Source organism: Schistocerca gregaria, chromosome 3 (genome assembly GCF_023897955.1).
Source record: "Schistocerca gregaria isolate iqSchGreg1 chromosome 3, iqSchGreg1.2, whole genome shotgun sequence".
Lineage (NCBI taxonomy): Eukaryota > Metazoa > Arthropoda > Insecta > Orthoptera > Acrididae > Schistocerca > Schistocerca gregaria.
In genome coordinates this window covers 20,099,525-20,111,536 of record NC_064922.1, presented here as the reverse complement: position 1 = coordinate 20,111,536, position 12,012 = coordinate 20,099,525, and the positions used below count along the sequence as shown (strand labels likewise).

Below are 12,012 nucleotides of genomic sequence, written 5' to 3'. Positions count from 1 at the left end.
GGCAAGGTGCGCATGTAGGTGTGTTAAAAATTCTGGAGGCGCTGGGTATCGATCCCAGTACCTCTCGCACGTTAAGCGAGCGCTCTACCATCTGAGCTACGCCCACCCCCCCGATAACTAGTAGTGCTACATACAGTCATATCAACGTCACAGACCCTTGCACTCCCATTATTCCGCAGACAAACACTACTCTCTATGTATCAGTGAGGGTGTCTTTCAGGTTTCGTGCATTCTGTATCGAATCGTAGTTGGCCACAATGAAAGTGGCACGCATAACGTCGAAAATAGAGTTCAGACACCGCTCTGAGTAAGACGAACGTGTTGTCCACCTCTAGACTTCAATGACGTTAAGCCGTGATACCTAAGACAGATCTGCACTCGATGACACCACGATAACAGCCGGTCCACACACTTACATCTTGCTCTCCTTATGACAGTATACATCATATCAGTCTGTGACCCTGGTTTTGAAACTTCTTGCGTGCGTTTATGTTCGCCGCGACCAACACTTACCATGCACTGCCACAAAACATGGAGGAGCCGGGGCTTGAACCCGAGACCGTTCACACGCTAAGCGAACGATCTGCCAACTGAGCTACAGCTACACACACGACCAAGCCTGGCTATTCTCCATTCTTTGCGACTCTGATGTGCACGGACACGATGGTTGGTTGGTTTGTAGCGGCGAAGGTACCAGAATACAAAGGCGCGGACACGTTCATATACACAAGATTTCCAAGTAGTTTCGATGCTCTGGTATTACAAATGCAAATTCCGTCTGTTTTGAACGTCTTAAATTGAAAGGGCGGTCACAAATTGGTCCATTTCACTCCTTGTCCACAATCACACAGCACCTGAGGTAACAAGCACATCTCGAGCCCCATTGTGCTCTCCATTGTTCATGCCAACTCAGTGCCTCGCTCTTTGCTACTGTGTAAAACTCTTGTCGTCCAACTGCAAAACACTGGGACACAACAAGTTTCCGCGTCCCCTTTGCACTGATCGTACTACGAAACGCTCCCCAAACTTGGCAATCACCCATGCAGATGACTTTTCCGACTTTACACGACGCTCACGCTAGTGACAGCCTTATTTATAGTTCGACGTCACGCCAAAGCGAATGAGCACATTTCGCCTACGGCTTAGGCCGCTCTTCTAGTGTGGCTGCTCTGTGTCTGCAGGCAGCGAGGGGCTGCAAGCTTCCTGTGTTCGCACCTATATCACCTGTGCTTCCTTGTCAGAGACAGACTATCGCAAAACATACAACTCACTCCATGAATTGATTGCTACGGCATCTGTTATCAGCAGTCACAACCAGCAACACCAGTAACAGCCGACTGCACGCAAAGAATGGGTACGTGCAGTGGGATTTACGTGAAATCGGCGCAATTGTGGATGCTAATCGTTCGCTTGTATCTGCCTACACACCTCTGCCGGTTGGGAATTATTCCACTTGCATGGCAAGGTGCGCATGTAGGTGTGTTAAAAATTCTGGAGGCGCTGGGTATCGATCCCAGTACCTCTCGCACGTTAAGCGAGCGCTCTACCATCTGAGCTACGCCCACCCCCCCGATAACTAGTAGTGCTACATACAGTCATATCAACGTCACAGACCCTTGCACTCCCATTATTCCGCAGACAAACACTACTCTCTATGTATCAGTGAGGGTGTCTTTCAGGTTTCGTGCATTCTGTATCGAATCGTAGTTGGCCACAATGAAAGTGGCACGCATAACGTCGAAAATAGAGTTCAGACACCGCTCTGAGTAAGACGAACGTGTTGTCCACCTCTAGACTTCAATGACGTTAAGCCGTGATACCTAAGACAGATCTGCACTCGATGACACCACGATAACAGCCGGTCCACACACTTACATCTTGCTCTCCTTATGACAGTATACATCATATCAGTCTGTGACCCTGGTTTTGAAACTTCTTGCGTGCGTTTATGTTCGCCGCGACCAACACTTACCATGCACTGCCACAAAACATGGAGGAGCCGGGGCTTGAACCCGAGACCGTTCACACGCTAAGCGAACGATCTGCCAACTGAGCTACAGCTACACACACGACCAAGCCTGGCTATTCTCCATTCTTTGCGACTCTGATGTGCACGGACACGATGGTTGGTTGGTTTGTAGCGGCGAAGGTACCAGAATACAAAGGCGCGGACACGTTCATATACACAAGAGTTCCAAGTAGTTTCGATGCTCTGGTATTACGAATGCAAATTCCGTCTGTTTTGAACGTCTTAAATTGAAAGGGCGGTCACAAATTGGTCCATTTCACTCCTTGTCGACAATCACACAGCACCTGAGGTAACAAGCACATCTCGAGCCCCATTGTGCTCTCCATTGTTCATGCCAGCTCAGTGCCTCGCTCTTTGCTACTGCGTAAAACTCTTGTCGTCCAACTGCAAAACACTGGGACACAATAAGTTTCCGCGTCCCCTTTGCACTGATCGTACTACGAAACGCTCCCCAAACTTGGCAATCACCCAAGCAGATGACTTTTCCGACTTTACACGACGCTCACGCTAGTGACAGCCTTATTTATAGTTCGACGTCGCGCCAAAGCGAATGAGCACATTTCGACTACGGCTTAGGCCGCTCTTCTAGTGTGGCTGCTCTGTGTCTGCAGGCAGCGATGGGCTGCAAGCTTCCTGTGTTCGCACCTATATCACCTGTGCTTCCTTGTCAGAGACAGACTATCGCAAAACATACAACTCACTCCATGAATTGATTGCTACGGCATCTGTTATCAGCAGTCACAACCAGCAACACCAGTAACAGCCGACTGCACGCAAAGAATGGGAACGTGCAGTGGGATTTACGTGAAATCGGCGCAATTGTGGATGCTAATCGTTCGCTTGTATCTGCCTACACACCTCTGCCGGTTGGGAATTATTCCACTTGCATGGCAAGGTGCGCATGTAGGTGTGTTAAAAATTCTGGAGGCGCTGGGTATCGATCCCAGTATCTCTCGCACGCTAAGGGAGCGCTCTACCATCTGAGCTACGCCCACCCCCCCCCCCCCCCCGATAACTAGTAGTGCTACATACAGTCATATCAACGTCACAGACCCTTGCACTCCCATTATTCCGCAGACAAACACTACTCTCTATGTATCAGTGAGGGTGTCTTTCAGGTTTCGTGCATTCTGTATCGAATCGTAGTTGGCCACAATGAAAGTGGCACGCATAACGTCGAAAATAGAGTTCAGACACCGCTCTGAGTAAGACGAACGTGTTGTCCACCTCTAGACTTCAATGACGTTAAGCCGTGATACCTAAGACAGATCTGCACTCGATGACACCACGATAACAGCCGGTCCCCACACTTACACCTTGCTCTCCTTGTGACAGTATACATCATATCAGTCTGTGACGCTGGTTTTGCAACTTCTTGCGTGCGTTTATGTTCGCCGCGACCAACACTTACCATGCACTGACCACAAAACATGGAGGAGCCGGGGCTTGAACCCTAGACCGTTCACACGCTAAGCGAACGATCTGCCACCTGAGCTACAGCTACACACACGACCAAGCCTGGCTATTCTCCATTCTTTGCGACTCTGATGTGCACGGACACGATGGTTGGTTGGTTTGTAGCGGCGAAGGTACCAGAATACAAAGGCGCGGACACGTTCATATACACAAGAGTTCCAAGTAGTTTCGATGCTCTGGTATTACGAATGCAAATTCCGTCTGTTTTGAACGTCTTAAATTGAAAGGGCGGTCACAAATTGGTCCATTTCACTCCTTGTCCACAATCACACAGCACCTGAGGTAACAAGCACATCTCGAGCCCCATTGTGCTCTCCATTGTTCATGCCAACTCAGTGCCTCGCTCTTTGCTACTGTGTAAAACTCTTGTCGTCCAACTGCAAAACACTGGGACACAACAAGTTTCCGCGTCCCCTTTGCACTGATCGTACTACGAAACGCTCCCCAAACTTGGCAATCACCCATGCAGATGACTTTTCCGACTTTACACGACGCTCACGCTAGTGACAGCTTTATTTATAGTTCGACGTCACGCCAAAGCGAATGAACACATTTCGCCTACGGCTTAGGCCGCTCTTCTAGTGTGGCTGCTCTGTGTCTGCAGGCAGCGAGAGGCTGCAAGCTTCCTGTGTTCGCACCTATATCACCTGTGCTTCCTTTTCAGAGACAGACTATCGCAAAACATACAACTCACTCCATGAATTGATTGCTACGGCATCTGTTATCAGCAGTCACAACCAGCAACACCAGTAACAGCCGACTGCACGCAAAGAATGGGAACGTGCAGTGGGATTTACGCGAAAGCGGCGCAATTGTGGATGCTAATCGTTCGCTTGTATCTGCCTACACACCTCTGCCGGTTGGGAATTATTCCTCTTGCATGGCAAGGTGCGCATGTAGGTGTGTTAAAAATTCTGGAGGCGCTGGGTATCGATCCCAGTACCTCTCGCACGCTAAGCGAGCGCTCTACCATCTGAGCTACGCCCACCCCCCCGATAATTAGTAGTGCTACATACAGTCATATCAACGTCACAGACCATTGCACTCCCATTATTCCGCAGACAAACACTACTCTCTATGTATCAGTGAGGGTGTCTTTCAGGTTTCGTGCATTCTGTATCGAATCGTAGTTGGCCACAATGAAAGTGGCACGCATAACGTCGAAAATAGAGTTCAGACACCGCTCTGAGTAAGACGAACGTGTTGTCCACCTCTAGACTTCAATGACGTTAAGCCGTGATACCTAAGACAGATCTGCACTCGATGACACCACGATAACAGCCGGTCCCCACAGTTACACCTTGCTCTCCTTATGACAGTATACATCATATCAGTCTGTGACGCTGGTTTTGCAACTTCTTGCGTGCGTTTATGTTCGCCGCGACCAACACTTACCATGCACTGACCACAAAACATGGAGGAGCCGGGGCTTGAACCCTAGACCGTTCACACGCTAAGCGAACGATCTGCCACCTGAGCTACAGCTACACACACGACCAAGCCTGGCTATTCTCCATTCTTTGCGACTCTGATGTGCACGGACACGATGGTTGGTTGGTTTGTAGCGGCGAAGGTACCAGAATACAAAGGCGCGGACACGTTCATATACACAAGAGTTCCAAGTAGTTTCGATGCTCTGGTATTACGAATGCAAATTCCGTCTGTTTTGAACGTCTTAAATTGAAAGGGCGGTCACAAATTGGTCCATTTCACTCCTTGTCCACAATCACACAGCACCTGAGGTAACAAGCACATCTCGAGCCCCATTGTGCTCTCCATTGTTCATGCCAACTCAGTGCCTCGCTCTTTGCTACTGTGTAAAACTCTTGTCGTCCAACTGCAAAACACTGGGACACAACAAGTTTCCGCGTCCCCTTTGCACTGATCGTACTACGAAACGCTCCCCAAACTTGGCAATCACCCATGCAAATGACTTTTCCGACTTTACACGACGCTCACGCTAGTGACAGCCTTATTTATAGTTCGACGTCGCGCCAAAGCGAATGAGCACATTTCGCCTACGGCTTAGGCCGCTCTTCTAGTGTGGCTGCTCTGTGTCTGCAGGCAGCGAGGGGCTGCAAGCTTCCTGTGTTCGCACCTATATCACCTGTGCTTCCTTGTCAGAGACAGACTATCGCAAAACATACAACTCACTCCATGAATTGATTGCTACGGCATCTGTTATCAGCAGTCACAACCAGCAACACCAGTAGCAGCCGACTGCACGCAAAGAATAGGAACGTGCAGCGGTATTTACGTGAAATCGGCGCAATTGTGGATGCTAATCGTTCGCTTGTATCTGCCTACACACCTCTGCCGGTTGGGAATTATTCCACTTGCATGGCAAGGTGCGCATGTACGTGTGTTAAAAATTCTGGAGGCGCTGGGTATCGATCCTAGTACCTCTCGCACGCTAAGCGAGCGCTCTACCATCTGAGCTACGCCCACCCCCCCGATAACTAGTAGTGCTACATACAGTCATATCAACGTCACAGACCCTTGCACTCCCATTATTCCGCAGACAAACACTACTCTCTATGTATCAGTGAGGGTGTCTTTCAGGTTTCGTGCATTCTGTATCGAATCGTAGTTGGCCACAATGAAAGTGGCACGCATAACGTCGAAAATAGAGTTCAGACACCGCTCTGAGTAAGACGAACGTGTTGTCCACCTCTAGACTTCAATGACGTTAAGCCGTGATACCTAAGACAGATCTGCACTCGATGACACCACGATAACAGCCGGTCCCCACACTTACACCTTGCTCTCCTTATGACAGTATACATCATATCAGTCTGTGACGCTGGTTTTGCAACTTCTGGCGTGCGTTTATGTTCGCCGCGACCAACACTTACCATGCACTGACCACAAAACATGGAGGAGCCGGGGCTTGAACCCTAGACCGTTCACACGCTAAGCGAACGATCTGCCACCTGAGCTACAGCTACACACACGACCAAGCCTGGCTATTCTCCATTGTTTGCGACTCTGATGTGCACGGACACGATGGTTGGTTGGTTTGTAGCGGCGAAGGTACCAGAATACAAAGGCGCGGACACGTTCATATACACAAGAGTTCCAAGTAGTTTCGATGCTCTGGTATTACGAATGCAAATTCCGTCTGTTTTGAACGTCTTAAATTGAAAGGGCGGTCACAAATTGGTCCATTTCACTCCTTGTCCACAATCACACAGCACCTGAGGTAACAAGCACATCTCGAGCCCCATTGTGCTCTCCATTGTTCATGCCACCTCAGTGCCTCGCTCTTTGCTACTGTGTAAATCTCTTGTCGTCCAACTGCAAAACACTTTGACACAACAAGTTTCCGCGTCCCCTTTGCACTGATCGTACTACGAAACGCTCCCCAAACTTGGCAATCACCCATGCAAATGACTTTTCCGACTTTACACGACGCTCACGCAACGCTCACGCTAGTGACAGCCTTATTTATAGTTCGACGTCGCGCCAAAGCGAATGAGCACATTTCGCCTACGGCTTAGGCCGCTCTTCTAGTGTGGCTGCTCTGTGTCTGCAGGCAGCGAGGGGCTGCAAGCTTCCTGTGTTCGCACCTATATCACCTGTGCTTCCTTGTCAGAGACAGACTATCGCAAAACATACAACTCACTCCATGAATTGATTGCTACGGCATCTGTTATCAGCAGTCACAACCAGCAACACCAGTAGCAGCCGACCGCACGCAAAGAATGGGAACGTGCAGTGGGATTTACGTGAAATCGGCACAATTGTGGATGCTAATCGTTCGCTTGTATCTGCCTACACACCTCTGCCGGTTGGGAATTATTCCACTTGCATGGCAAGGTGCGCATGTAGGTGTGTTAAGAATTCTGGAGGCGCTGGGTATCGATCCTAGTACCTCTCGCACGCTAAGCGAGCGCTCTACCATTTGAGCTACGCCCACCCTCCCGATAACTAGAAGTGCTACATACAGTCATATCAACGTCACAGACCCTTGCACTGCCATTATTCCGCAGACAAACACTACTCTCTATGTATCAGTGAGGGTGTCTTTCAGGTTTCGTGCATTCTGTATCGAATCGTAGTTGGCCACAATGAAAGTGGCACACATAACGTCGAAAATAGAGTTCAGACACCGCTCTGAGTAAGACGAACGTGTTGTCCACCTCCAGACTTCAATGACGTTAAGCCGTGATACCTAAGACAGATCTGCACTCGATGACACCACGATAACAGCCGGTCCCCACACTTACACCTTGCTCTCCTTATGACGGTATACATCATATCAGTCTGTGACGCTGGTTTTGCAACTTCTTGCGTGCGTTTATGTTCGCCGCGACCAACACTTACCATGCACTGACCACAAAACACGGAGGAGCGGGGGCTTGAACCCTAGACCGTTCACACGCTAAGCGAACGATCTGCCACCTGAGCTACAGCTACACACACGACCAAGCCTGGCTATTCTCCATTCTTTGCGACTCTGATGTGCACGGACACGATGGTTGGTTGGTTTGTAGCGGCGAAGGTACCAGAATACAAAGGCGCGGACACGTTCATATACACAAGAGTTCCAAGTAGTTTCGATGCTCTGGTATTACGAATGCAAATTCCGTCTGTTTTGAACGTCTTAAATTGAAAGGGCGGTCACAAATTGGTCCATTTCACTCCTTGTCCACAATCACACAGCACCTGAGGTAGCAAGCACATCTCGAGCCCCATTGTGCTCTCCATTGTTCATGCCAACTCAGTGCCTCGCTCTTTGCTACTGTGTAAAACTCTTGTCGTCCAACTGCAAAACACTGGGACACAACAAGTTTCCGCATCCCCTTTGCACTGATCGTACTACGAAACGCTCCCCAAACTTGGCAATCACCCATGCAGATGACTTTTCCGACTTTACACGACGCTCACGCTAGTGACAGCCTTATTTATAGTTCGACGTCGCGCCAAAGCGAATGAGCACATTTCGCCTACGGCTTAGGCCGCTCTTCTAGTGTGGCTGCTCTGTGTCTGCAGGCAGCGAGGGGCTGCAAGCTTCCTGTGTTCGCACCTATATCACCTGTACTTCCTTGTCAGAGACAGACTATCGCAAAACATACAACTCACTCCATGAATTGATTGCTACGGCGTCTGTTATCAGCAGTCACAACCAGCAACACCAGTAGCAGCCGACTGCACGCAAAGAATGGGAACGTGCAGTGGGATTTACGTGAAATCGGCGCAATTGTGGATGCTAATCGTTCGCTTGTATCTGCCTACACACCTCTGCCGGTTGGGAATTATTCCACTTGCATGGCAAGGTGCGCATGTAGGTGTGTTAAAAATTCTGGAGGCGCTGGGTATCGATCCCAGTACCTCTCGCACGATAAGCGAGCGCTCTACCATCTGAGCTACGCCCACCCCCCCGATAACTAGTAGTGCTACATACAGTCATATCAACGTCACAGACCCTTGCACTCCCATTATTCCGCAGACAAATACTACTCTCTATGTATCAGTGAGGGTGTCTTTCAGGTTTCGTGCATTCTGTATCGAATCGTAGTTGGCCACAATGAAAGTGGCACGCATAACGTCGAAAATAGAGTTCAGACACCGCTCTGAGTAAGACGAACGTGTTGTCCACCTCTAGACTTCAATGACGTTAAGCCGTGATACCTAAGACAGATCTGCACTCGATGACACCACGATAACAGCCTGTCCCCACACTTACACCTTGCTCTCCTTATGACAGTATACATCATATCAGTCTGTGACGCTGGTTTTGCAACTTCTTGCGTGAGTTTATGTTCGCCGCGACCAACACTTACCATGCACTGACCACAAAACATGGAGGAGCCGGGGCTTGAACCCGAGACCGTTCACACGCTAAGCGAACGATCTGCCACCTGAGCTACAGCTACACACACGACCAAGCCTGGCTATTCTCCATTCTTTGCGACTCTGATGTGCACGGACACGATGGTTGGTTGGTTTGTAGCGGCGAAGGTACCAGAATACAAAGGCGCGGACACGTTCATATACACAAGAGTTCCAAGTAGTTTCGATGCTCTGGTATTACGAATGCAAATTCCGTCTGTTTTGAACGTCTTAAATTGAAAGGGCGGTCACAAATTAGTCCATTTCACTCCTTGTCCACAATCACACAGCACCTGAGGTAACAAGCACATCTCGAGCCCCATTGTGCTCTCCATTGTTCATGCCAACTCAGTGCCTCGCTCTTTGCTACTGTGTAAAACTCTTGTCGTCCAACTGCAAAACACTGGGACACAACAAGTTTCCGCGTCCCCTTTGCACTGATCGTACTACGAATCGCTCCCCAAACTTGGCAATCACCCATGCAGATGACTTTTCCGACTTTACACGACGCTCACGCTAGTGACAGCCTTATTTATAGTTCGACGTCGCGCCAAAGCGAATGAGCACATTTCGCCTACGGCTTAGGCCGCTCTTCTAGTGTGGCTGCTCTGTGTCTGCAGGCAGCGAGGGGCTGCAAGCTTCCTGTGTTCGCACCTATATCACCTGTACTTCCTTGTCAGAGACAGACTATCGCAAAACATACAACTCACTCCATGAATTGATTGCTACGGCATCTGTTATCAGCAGTCACAACCAGCAACACCAGTAGCAGCCGACTGCACGCAAAGAATGGGAACGTGCAGTGGGATTTACGTGAAATCGGCGCAATTGTGGATGCTAATCGTTCGCTTGTATCTGCCTACACACCTCTGCCGGTTGGGAATTATTCCACTTGCATGGCAAGGTGCGCATGTAGGTGTGTTAAAAATTCTGGAGGCGCTGGGTATCGATCCCAGTACCTCTCGCACGCTAAGCGAGCGCTCTACCATCTGAGCTACGCCCACCCCCCCGATAACTAATAGTGCTACATACAGTCATATCAACGTCACAGACCCTTGCACTCCCATTATTCCGCAGACAAATACTACTCTCTATGTATCAGTGAGGGTGTCTTTCAGGTTTCGTGCATTCTGTATCGAATCGTAGTTGGCCACAATGAAAGTGGCACGCATAACGTCGAAAATAGAGTTCAGACACCGCTCTGAGTAAGACGAACGTGTTGTCCACCTCTAGACTTCAATGACGTTAAGCCGTGATACCTAAGACAGATCTGCACTCGATGACACCACGACAACAGCCTGTCCCCACACTTACACCTTGCTCTCCTTATGACAGTATACATCATATCAGTCTGTGACGCTGGTTTTGCAACTTCTTGCGTGCGTTTATGTTCGCCGCGACCAACACTTACCATGCACTGACCACAAAACACGGAGGAGCCGGGGCTTGAACCCTAGACCGTTCACACGCTAAGCGAACGATCTGCCACCTGAGCTACAGCTACACACACGACCAAGCCTGGCTATTCTCCATTCTTTGCGACTCTGATGTGCACGGACACGATGGTTGGTTGGTTTGTAGCGGCGAAGGTACCAGAATACAAAGGCGCGGACACGTTCATATACACAAGAGTTCCAAGTAGTTTCGATGCTCTGGTATTACGAATGCAAATTCCGTCTGTTTTGAACGTCTTAAATTGAAAGGGCGGTCACAAATTGGTCCATTTCACTCCTTGTCCACAATCACACAGCACCTGAGGTAGCAAGCACATCTCGAGCCCCATTGTGCTCTCCATTGTTCATGCCAACTCAGTGCCTCGCTCTTTGCTACTGTGTAAAACTCTTGTCGTCCAACTGCAAAACACTGGGACACAACAAGTTTCCGCATCCCCTTTGCACTGATCGTACTACGAAACGCTCCCCAAACTTGGCAATCACCCATGCAGATGACTTTTCCGACTTTACACGACGCTCACGCTAGTGACAGCCTTATTTATAGTTCGACGTCGCGCCAAAGCGAATGAGCACATTTCGCCTACGGCTTAGGCCGCTCTTCTAGTGTGGCTGCTCTGTGTCTGCAGGCAGCGAGGGGCTGCAAGCTTCCTGTGTTCGCACCTATATCACCTGTACTTCCTTGTCAGAGACAGACTATCGCAAAACATACAACTCACTCCATGAATTGATTGCTACGGCGTCTGTTATCAGCAGTCACAACCAGCAACACCAGTAGCAGCCGACTGCACGCAAAGAATGGGAACGTGCAGTGGGATTTACGTGAAATCGGCGCAATTGTGGATGCTAATCGTTCGCTTGTATCTGCCTACACACCTCTGCCGGTTGGGAATTATTCCACTTGCATGGCAAGGTGCGCATGTAGGTGTGTTAAAAATTCTGGAGGCGCTGGGTATCGATCCCAGTACCTCTCGCACGATAAGCGAGCGCTCTACCATCTGAGCTACGCCCACCCCCCCGATAACTAGTAGTGCTACATACAGTCATATCAACGTCACAGACCCTTGCACTCCCATTATTCCGCAGACAAATACTACTCTCTATGTATCAGTGAGGGTGTCTTTCAGGTTTCGTGCATTCTGTATCGAATCGTAGTTGGCCACAATGAAAGTGGCACGCATAACGTCGAAAATAGAGTTCAGACACCGCTCTGAGTAAGAC

At 49.5% G+C, this 12,012-nt stretch overlaps 6 non-coding genes across 6 annotated transcripts; all 6 read right to left on the bottom strand.

The window, feature by feature from the left end:
- Positions 1 to 33: 33 nt before the first annotated feature.
- On the bottom strand, positions 34 to 107 carry Trnav-aac (transfer RNA valine (anticodon AAC)). The gene has a single exon. It is a non-coding gene; the product is annotated as a tRNA-Val (tRNA).
- Positions 108 to 1,492: 1,385 nt separating this feature from the next.
- On the bottom strand, positions 1,493 to 1,566 carry Trnav-aac (transfer RNA valine (anticodon AAC)). Its single transcript has one exon. It is a non-coding gene; the product is annotated as a tRNA-Val (tRNA).
- Positions 1,567 to 4,420: 2,854 nt separating this feature from the next.
- Trnaa-agc (transfer RNA alanine (anticodon AGC)) lies at positions 4,421 to 4,494 on the bottom strand. The gene has a single exon. It is a non-coding gene; the product is annotated as a tRNA-Ala (tRNA).
- A 4,317-nt stretch (positions 4,495 to 8,811) lies between these two features.
- Positions 8,812 to 8,885, bottom strand: Trnad-auc (transfer RNA aspartic acid (anticodon AUC)). The gene has a single exon. It is a non-coding gene; the product is annotated as a tRNA-Asp (tRNA).
- A 1,386-nt stretch (positions 8,886 to 10,271) lies between these two features.
- Trnaa-agc (transfer RNA alanine (anticodon AGC)) lies at positions 10,272 to 10,345 on the bottom strand. Its single transcript has one exon. It is a non-coding gene; the product is annotated as a tRNA-Ala (tRNA).
- A 1,386-nt stretch (positions 10,346 to 11,731) lies between these two features.
- On the bottom strand, positions 11,732 to 11,805 carry Trnad-auc (transfer RNA aspartic acid (anticodon AUC)). Its single transcript has one exon. It is a non-coding gene; the product is annotated as a tRNA-Asp (tRNA).
- Between the last annotated feature and the right edge of the window lie 207 nt (positions 11,806 to 12,012).